A 10822-nucleotide genomic window follows, 5' to 3' on the forward strand; every position below is an offset into this window, starting at 1 on the left:
TACTTTAGCCCTTCTACCCAATAAACATATTCACAATTTGTTTTATCATTTAGGGCTATATATCCCTTACCTTTTTCTACACAAGGAGCATCATTGCCGAATCTCGTTGGTCCTCCATTACAATCCTCCATGCCGAGGAATTTGTTTCTGTCACCGGTCATGTGGTGAGTGCAACCAATATCAATTACCTAGTCTCCACATTGGTTTGAACTAGAGATCAGTGCCATATCACTTTTGTCTATGTTATCTTCCTTTACCACTAAAAATGCAAATCCATCTCCATAAGATCCTTCTGATTCTTCATCGGTAAATCCTTCTTCTGCAAGATAGCACTCCTTCTTTCTCTTGTCTTTGTAGCTTCTAAAATTATCCTTCCTATCATTGTCAGGACATCTGGATGCAATATGACCTATTCTATTGCAAGAGAAACACTTCAAGGGAATTTTACCTTTATACTTTCCTTTTCCTCTTAGCAGCCTTCTTGCTAATAGAGCTTCAATCTCATCTTGTTCTTGTTCTTCAGATAACAGGTTGTCACATTCATGAGAATGACTAGTTCTTGTAGTAGAACTATTTATGGTTTCTTTTATTCTCCTTGTTGGTGCAGGTATCATGGAAGCTTTGAAGGCAGCATCAATATTTGGTACGCTGTTATCATAGTTGCTCAGTTCAAAGGCAGTCAACTTACCGATCAATGAATCAAGTGAAACACTAATTGTTCCCAAGGATCTAAGTTCCTGAATTGTAAAAACCCTTATGGCATATTGTGGTAGAAAGGTTCTCAAGATTTTGCTGACCACATCATCTTCTTCAAACTTTCCTCCAGTATTTCTGATGGAATTTACCACATCCTTTATTATTTTGCTATATTTCTCTATATTTTCTCCTTCTTGCATCCTCATCTCATCAAATTTGCCTCTTAAGTTGTCCACCTTAGCCTTTTGTACATGAGGATCTCCTCCATAAACAGTCTTCAACTTATTCCACATCTCATCTAGGTTGTTTTCATATTTTGAACCTCAGCATACTCATTATCAGATAGAGTACTAGCAATCACATCCATAGTTGTAATGTTGTCTTGCCTTTCTTTGATTTGATCTATAATGAGCACCCTTGTAGGTTCAATTTACTATATTCTCACATGATTCCAGTATTGATCTCCTAGGGTTCTTAGGTAGAGCTTCATTCTACCACACCATAAAGTGTAATTCTCCTTAGAGAACTTAGGGACCTCCTTTTGCATCATCTTGGATCTTTCCTTAAGTTTTTAAGCTCTTTTGAATCTAAGGACCATGGCTTTGATACCAAATGTTGGTCCCTACTGGTGACTGGGAGGGGGGTGAATCAATTACCTATCAGTTATATAGAATTTAAATCTTTTACTCAAGTCTGCACTAACTTAATATTCATCAATACAAACAATTATTTCAGGAGAACATGCATGCATGAAAAGATACACAATAACACCAAGAATTATCTCATGGAAACCCAAATGGAAGAAAACCATGGTCTGAGTTGATGCTCAAAAAATTTGTACTCTTCTGGAGCATGATCTTTAAGGAGCCATCCCTGTTAGGAGATTACAAAGACACTGTTAGGTGCCACCTGGTTAAGGGATTTTCTTTAAGGCCTATTAGTGCCTTTACTTTGCTAGAGGTAGCCTTGTCAAAGGACTTAGGATCATCAATTAAGATGTCACCCGGTTAAGGGATTTTACAAAGGGACCTGTTAAAGTCCACCCGGTTAAGGGATTTTGAGTTGCAATGATTAGAAAGCAATAGGAAGTTGATCTGCTGGAATAGCTACTGATAGCTTGATCAGATCACAATGAAACTCATACTCTGTCTACATCGGTTGTGTCTACTTTGCACTACACCGATTCTCTGCTCATACCCTTGGCGTTGCACTCTGTCGGTCCTCTTCTCATACCCTCAGCTTTGCACTCTGCCAGTCTACTTCACACACACACTGCTCTGCTAAATCACTTAGCACTTCCTCACTCTTCACTCTACACTTTGGATCGCCTCTCACAGGATTTGCACTTTGCAAATTTTTTGATCAATCATTTTGGTTTTCACCAAAAACCTTTATACCATATTTCTCCAACACATACCCGTTGATTCCTCAATCAGTTTTCACCTAACACTCGGTAGATTTAAAATTCAAATCTTTCCAAATCTTCTCGTTCTCCCTCTACGCGCTCTCCATCAATCTCGAGCAACTCATCCTTGACTTCCTTTACAATTCTTCTTCTCTTGACTTCTTCAAGTAGATTTTTACAATCAGTAAATAGTTTCTCTACATTCTTAATAGCTATAATATTTTTAGCCTTGACCTCCCTTTCTTCTTGGAGCTGCTTTATTAATTGTTGATTCATCTTTCTAAGGTTTTTGATCTCATCTACAGTAGTAATAAGTTCTCCTTTAAAATCAACTTTGAACTCATTATCACCATACTTTTGTTCAAACTCACTCATAGTATGAACTTCCTCTTCCAAATTCTAAACAATAGGACTGACTATATTATCACTTTTAGTGCCTAATGGCAAGGAACATAAACAAAGAACATCATGGGTTAAAAAATAGGATGTTCCTCTGACCATAAACAAAGAACATCATTTAACCCATGATGTGTTCATGTAGACTATAGACAAATTGAAAACATAACACAAATTTTCCTAAGCGAAAAACCCTCATGGGGTAGAAAAACCACTCGTAAAGTGCCTCATTGGCTTATTAAAAAAATGCATCACTGGCAAAATACAACAGCCTCACTAGGAAATAAAAAGTGTGTCACACTGACAAACATATGTGCCTCACTGGCTAAAGATCAAACTTGTCTCACTAACATGATCTGTTTCAACATCTTTTCAAACATGAAAGAGCCAGTTACATAGGGTTGCTATGTTTCTCTACAAATCATATTTCACTTTCAAACTAATACATTTGATATCATAAATATTCATTCACTAGAATCATTAGCATATCAGAAATATCAGTTATACAATTTGTTTTGCATTATCACTTGCAAAACTCAAAATTATAGAAATTAGATTAAACTTTCAACATGATATTCCTTTTGTACTACACACCATGCCAACAACAGTATAATAGCATTATTTAAAATAAAACTATCTGTGTATCAAGATGTGTTGTCATATGTTATCAGAATAAGATCATTAAATAAATTTCTTTCAACCTGAATTCAAACTGTCCATTAACCAAATAATTGTTTCAATTCATTTTTTAAAAGACCAAAACCATGGTCGATTTCCATCTCAAAAGCAAAGAGTATTGAAAACTAAATCCATATTAACCAATCTCAAACCCCATATTCAAACTAGGGTTGTAATTGTAATACCGAGCAAGAGTAAAGAGCAATGTAATATAAATTGCGATCAAACTCTTTGTTGTTAACAAGATGACCAATCTTGATTGGAAAAATAACCCAAACTCCTCATACCTGAATTACATTAACTACCAAATAGAGGTTAATCTGAACTAGGGTTACAGTCACAAACTTTTTATTAACATAAAAAACAAACTTTGTTTTTAAACCAGTAATCAAACAAAATTAATAATTGAAATAGAAATTATTACTATCAAGTTCCATTAAAGAAACGACTTCATCTTTTCAATTACTGACAACCAGAAACAACTACCTTTCATTTTAACAATTGAAACAAAATTATTGGATTCACAATCTATGCTCCACAATCTAACCCAAAGTCCAAACTATAATTGTTAGTCCACTGCGAGCTCAATCATGCTATGACGGTTGTTCCCAAGATCAAACATACCATGGTAGTTTGTAGCTAGGGTTTCATGGAGAATCTACTACAATGATATCGATGCCCTAGCTCTCAAAAAAATGAGCTTTTTTTTATATTATGCATAGTAATCAACAAAGAAGATATTGTTGTTTGACCAACTTATCTCGTGCCACAATAATAATATCATTTTGACATCACAAAGGTATCAAAAACAAATGCCGACCAAGGTTTAATCACCAATATGCCATGTGAATTACCTAATAGCTTCAAAGCCAAGGACTTTTATGTATTTTCTAAAGACATTGTCCTGCAAGCAATGAACATTTAATCAAGTATGCCAATTCCTCCTTTTTACATGGTACCAAACCATTTATATATGCTTGTTATGAGTTTTTCAAGCTCATACATAATATTAAAAATATGATCACCTGATACCACCACTAAACTATTCAATGATATATGAGAGAGAACCAAATAGCACTACTTAAAGTTCTGAGAATACCTTTAATTCATTATAATCCTCACTGTTATAAACCACACATAATGTCTTATCATGACATCAATGCCAAAATCAATGTCAAAGGGGTCAACATCTATTACCTTTATTTTATTCTATTTCATGTATATTTTTATTATGCATTAATGAATTTAGCATTACTTAGTACCTAAGGTTGACCCAAGCTCAAATCAAGGTCTCTCTCTCTCTCTCTCTCTCTCTCTCTCTCTCTCTCTCTCTCTCTCTCTCTCTCTCTCTCTCTCTCTCTCTCTCTCTCTCTCTCTCTCTCTCTCTCTCTCTCTCTCTCTCTCTCTCTCTCTCTCTCTCTCTCTCTCTCCAATACAATTCCACTAGTTAAAGATTAGTCCAAGTTAGTCAAAAATATAATCAAATGCGTCAAATTTTAACATAGAAAATAACTAATAATCATAGTCATTAATAGTATTCATACACAAGTCATAAACATGCAAATCTAGTAATGTATCATGATTAGATGTTCAGATCCCTAGTCCAAATTATAGTGAGACTAAGGGATCTTAGAAAAAGTTAAAGGGGTTTCTAAGGGATGTGATAATTTCAAATATCTAAATAGCGATAATGTTGTTGAGTATTCAATTCATGGTACATGTCTTTGGAAGAGAAAAATGAAGTTGAGGTTATGTCATGCTTGGTTGTCTAGGCCTTGAGCAATAAGAAAGCTTCACCTTCCTCTAAAGATTGTATGCTTGGTGATTAGCCACATGAAAAAAATTAGAAATATAAAAGGGAAGGTCAATATTGCTAGACTCAAAGAGAGAGGAGAATAAACATGAAGAAAGTGTGTTTTAGAGAAGTGGTTAATACAATTGCTAATAAAAGTCAAAGTATTTTGGATCTAAGTTCTAGACCAATGCTTATTGACATGGTTACTTTAAGAGGGGATCTATACTCATAGTGTGTGTCTTTATTGCTTTTAACATTGGTATACCTTATTTCATGTCTTAATTAATTTCTAGGTAATGATCTAGTTAACTTTATTACTATATACGTGGTGAAAGGGCTTGGAACCTTTAGAGAAAAAGATTTTACCCATTCGAACTTCAATTACATCGTGACAAATACTCAACATCAACTAATCAATCCCCTCCAAGAATAAAATTATTAAATATTAATTGAATTCTTTTTGAAAAAAAATTGAAATGATTTCCTTGTGTAGAGATAACTGTTATTGACTCTGCAGCATATTAAAAATTTAATCCAAAAAACTATATTTTATTGACGAAAGAAGATAAAGCCATTTGTGCTTATCTTTCGTAATTACCTTTGTAATTTAATGTTATTTTTTACATAGAAAATAATTGGAAATTCACAGCCATTAAACATTATTCGCTCCATATGGCGAGTCAAAACCGTACACAACGTTCTTCACGACACTGCAAATGCTAACTGAATCATTTTCACGTATCTTCATTTTCCTTCGCTCTCATTTGCTTTTCCTCAAATATATTTTTCCCATCAATTCTTAAATATTTTTTCAGTCCATATGTTAGGAAAGAGAGAACAAAATTCTCGGGAATCAACCCACTCCATTAAAGCGATTTATTTATGGTGAAAATACCTGTCGTGATGAAATTTTCTTAAGTTAGATGACTGTACCAGCATTATTATTTTTAATGGATGGTTTGTCCCTCCAATGCAATGTATTTTCATTTGTTTATAAATATTGCTTCTTTCTTCAACATGCTCATATTGTGTTATGAAGTGAAGCACTGAACCAGTCATACAATTACTAGTATTAATTTGAAAGGAGTGGAGTGTTAGAGACTTCTTATTTCAATGGGAATGGAGATGTTTGAGAAAGCAAGGCCTTACATAGCAATGACTTCCCTGCAGTTTGGGTATGCAGGGATGGCCATACTTACTAAGATTTCACTTAACAAAGGAATGAATCACTTTGTTTTGGTAGTCTATAGGCACATAGTTGCTACACTTGTCCTTGCTCCTTTTGCTTTCTTCATTGAAAGGTATTTACTTATTTCATTAAACCCATGTCACCTTACAATAAATAATCAAATTTTCTCTCGTTTCTGCAGAGAGATATATATAGTTAATCCAATTTGTCTCCATCAATTGCAGGAAGGTTCGACCCAAAATCACATTTCAAATATTCTGCCAGATATTTGCACTGGGTTAATTGGGGTATGCTACTTGCATCCATTTTTCTCATTTCTCCTTGGTTTGTACATTATTATGATGTCTGCTAATCAAAGATAATGGAATATTAATGGCAGGCCTGTATTGGATCAGAACTTCTATTACTTGGGTTTGAAATTTACTTCTCCTACTTTTGGTGGTGCGATGAATAACTTGCTTCCTGCTACGACCTTTGTAATTGCTTTAATCTTTAGGTAATTAATCATCGTTCAGCCTATATGTTATTAGTATCAAAACTGAAGAAAAATTGTTCTAGTTTTAGTTGTCAATTCTTAAATTTGACATTTGAGCAGAGTGGTACTTAAGAATAATATCTTTCTGACACAATTTTTTAGATTCCACAATTTATAACTTAAAATATTATATCATTTTACTAACAACATATGTCATGGATAGACTTACCTAGTACAGCTTTATAAACGTAACAGTTTTTTAATTGTAAAGATGATAATGATAGAGATGCTTGGGACCCTCTTGTGAACAGTTCAAATCCACTAATATATGAGACAAATGAGATGACTGAGGCCCATCTCCTCCCTCTTCTCTTGCTTTAATGGTTTACTGTATTTGTACTTTTATGTTTTGATTCCAATTGTCTGTTTAAATTTTAGATACATTCCTCAACATGTATAATACTAATTTATAAATGTTAATGTATACAAGTGCTCACGAAAAGAAAATTTAAATGGGATATATGTGTTGTATTATACAGAATGGAGAGAGTAAAAGTTAGAGAGATACGTAGTCAAGCAAAGATAGTGGGAACACTAATATGTGTGAGTGGAGCCATGCTCATGACTTTGTACAAAGGAGCTCTTCTTCGCATGCCTTGGTCTTCACATCACCATCATCATTCTTCAAATGCTTCTACCTCTCATGACAGTAATAGTGATATGATCAAAGGTTGCCTGTGTTTAATTATTGCAACACTTGCTTGGGCTGTCCTTTTTGTTCTGCAGGTAACTAACATCACTTGCTTGCCATCCTTAATCTCCTCTGCAAATATTAAATACTAAACTCATGCATTCTTTTTCTATTTTGGTCTAATACAATGAATTGATGAATTCAGGCTTCGGTACTTAAGAAGTATTCTGCACAACTTTCGCTTGCCACCTTAATATGCTTGATGGGCAGCTTACAGTCAATTGCAATCACATTAGCTGTTGAACGGCGTCCTTCAGCGTGGGCAATTGGATTTGACATGAATCTTCTCACTGCAGTTTACTGTAAGTTTTCATTAGTTATAGCACTTTTTGATCATCCAATTAAAATGTCAAGTACATACAATTTAAGGTGATTTGACTAGATTAGTTCAACTACTTGTATTAAAAATATATATGTAAAATATGCCGAGAGATATCTTATAATAGAAGAGAAACATTGTAAAATAAATGTTTTTCTAAAATACTATATGTCAAGTATACAAATCCATTAAATTGCTGCATGCAAAAAGTTGTGAATCTAGTTGAAGACAAGTGGTGAGGGTTCTATTTTATTTGGAACAATAAAATAACACCTCCACAAAAACTGAAACATGGCATATTTCATGCATTTACCCATCATTTGCATGTCAAATTTTTTCAAAAATTGATTTTTGTTTACGGACATTTCGATGTCATTGTAGATGCCTCTCGACATAACTCGACATAAAAAAGTAATGACACATTCATTTTTTATGTAATATGTTCTTACTCATGAATTATATGTATATTGAACAATGTTATATTTAAGGGGTAACATTTTGTACATAATTCCTTTTACTTATAATGTATACATTTTGAATATAATTTTTCAAACTTAATAATTTTATAGTTAAAAGATAATAAGTTACACATGGTGATCTAAATTAGTCTTTCAAAATATTCTGATGCTAATTTATAGATTCTACTGTTACGAATGAATGCAGGGAGTAGTGGGTTCAGGAATCGCATATTATGTGCAAGGTTTATGCATGAGAATAAAGGGGCCTGTATTTGCTACTGCATTCATTCCATTGACTATGATAATTTCAGCAATCATGGATTCCATTATTCTTCATCAAAACATCTACTTGGGCAGGTTTGTCTTTTAGCCATTTTTTGCTTGTATAATAAAATATATAACATCTTATGCAGTTGTTCTTATATTTGCTGATCTAATTGTATAAAATTGAATGCAGTGTGAGTGGAGGAGTGGTGATAGTAATAGGACTGTATGGTGTTTTGTGGGGCAAAGTGAAGGACACAAAGTTCACCACATTCACCATCTCAGAAATGCTCCCCACGTCTCATTACAACAAGAACAACCTTGAACCTACAGAAACATACCAATTGAAGGACCTAAACACAACCCTCTATAATATGAGGAAGACTATGTATGCATTCAGTCTTGATGTAGATTATTAGGTGGGTGTATCCAAGGATGAAAGAAATGCATTTCTAATTTGGTAGATCCCTTAAATGTGACGTGAGGGGAATGTTGAGTGTTATTATCTAATTTTGTGAGTGAATGAACAATATTTTTTTGTAATTTCATAAGTTGTAAGTTATAATATTTTGAAGTATTTTTTTAATTTTTTGGTAAGTTTTATTTTTATTATTGTTAAATTTTAGTTTATTTAATATTGGTGTGGGGTATGGTAAATAGTGCCATTGGATGCATGAATATCAATTTTTTTGAGGTAAGAATCAAAGTTTAAAGATTGGATGTGTTGTTATTTAATTTTATAAATAAATAAAAAAGATATTTTTCTTACACCACGAATTATAGTGTTCTAATTTATATTTATCTTTGAATGATTCTTCTTTCTTACATCATGCAATGTTAATTTAGTTAATAGTGTTGTACGAATAATTTATAGTAATATTGGATGTATGCATAATTAATTTTTTAAAATTAGGCATCAAAGTCTATAGAACCCCATGTCATATTCATTAAGAATGGTCTAACCAATAAATCATAGAAGGCATTTTTTGACATTAAATTTCACATAGATATAAACACATGCAACATTAAAAAATTTAGAGAGATCTTATCTAAAAATTTACCAATTCGTAAATTTAGGTTATTCCAAAGATGTAGTGGAAGAAACAAAATCCTTACCCAAGCTAAAACTTCTTTGAATACTGCATCCTACCATGCTTCAAATTGAGTAGACCAAAATTTAGAAACAAATCAATAAAACCCATGAACCAAGGATCACCCAAATAATTTGCATTATACTTTTGGTAGACTTCTATATAATGAAATATCCATTGTCATATATTAACAAGTCATAGGTAGTTAATTTTAACCCCCCCAAAAAAGTTGTGCATCTTTCAAGAGCAATAGGGCTCGACCATAATCCAATGAATTTCTCAACTAGGACACACTCTATTAATGTTGGGAATCAAGACACCTTAGCATTTGCAAATTCCTAGAATTAGATATTTATTATTTGGTATTTTCTTATATTTAATTAAAAATTGTTAGATTTTATTATTATTTAAATTAGCATCACATAAAAATGGGGTGTTATATCTTGTAAGATTTCATTAAGGTGGCTTTCCATACCAAATTTAGAGAAATTTTATGGTGGAATCTTATGGCATTTAAATGTTGGCAATTGACACTCATCCGGTAATTTCAAGTGACTTCTGGTGGTTGATTGTTTGTTCAAGGTTGTCATTGATGGAAACTCTTCTTGATGGTTTGATCCCGCAGTTGTGAATCAGCTTATCTGGAAGATGGAGGTAACCAGTAGGTAGTTAACCGGTAAAATGGGGTATTTCAGTAATTTTTTGATCTGGAATTATCTCTGGTGATTGCGGTGTTTTTGGTGATTATTTTTTGTGATCTCAGTGATTGGAAAGACCTTTAAGAAGTGTGTGATCATATTATTTTGTTCGGTGGTATGTTTTGTTCGAGATTGAAGTCAACTTGATCTACATGTTACACTTATTGAGGCCGACTTGAAGGAGATTGCTTTTGTGGTAAGATCGGATATATAAGATCGATTTGGCAATTGATTTTTGGTATGTTAGAAATGTGGTGATCCGTTTTGGTGTGATTGAGTGCAGTTTCACGTGTGCATTTTTCTTTCAGAACAACCAATAGCTGACTGAGACAGAAACAAAGTATTCAAGAGGGCAGAGATAGTCAGAGATTCAAAGCTTAACCGAAACTCATTTTTGGATAGTCGGATTTTAATTAAGAGTTCATTTCATTGTATTTACTCGTTGTAAACAAATTGTAGGTCAGAGAGACTTCCTTGAAGGTTGTAGCCTTTCGAGCAACTTTATTTGAGCAGTGAGCTCTAAGCACTAAGCCTGAATGCAAGTGCATTCCCCATCTATGTAATACCTGGTGTTTCTTGGTTCGTGGTTCATGTACCAGCTCATATT

At 33.4% G+C, this 10822-nt stretch overlaps 1 pseudogene; it reads left to right on the forward strand.

Annotated features, from left to right (window-relative positions):
• Positions 1-6080: 6080 nt before the first annotated feature.
• Positions 6081-8845, forward strand: LOC131027703 (WAT1-related protein At5g07050-like; annotated as a pseudogene).
• The last annotated feature ends 1977 nt before the right edge of the window (positions 8846-10822 follow it).

Source organism: Cryptomeria japonica, chromosome 8, assembly GCF_030272615.1.
Source record: "Cryptomeria japonica chromosome 8, Sugi_1.0, whole genome shotgun sequence".
Taxonomy (NCBI): Eukaryota; Viridiplantae; Streptophyta; class Pinopsida; order Cupressales; family Cupressaceae; genus Cryptomeria; species Cryptomeria japonica.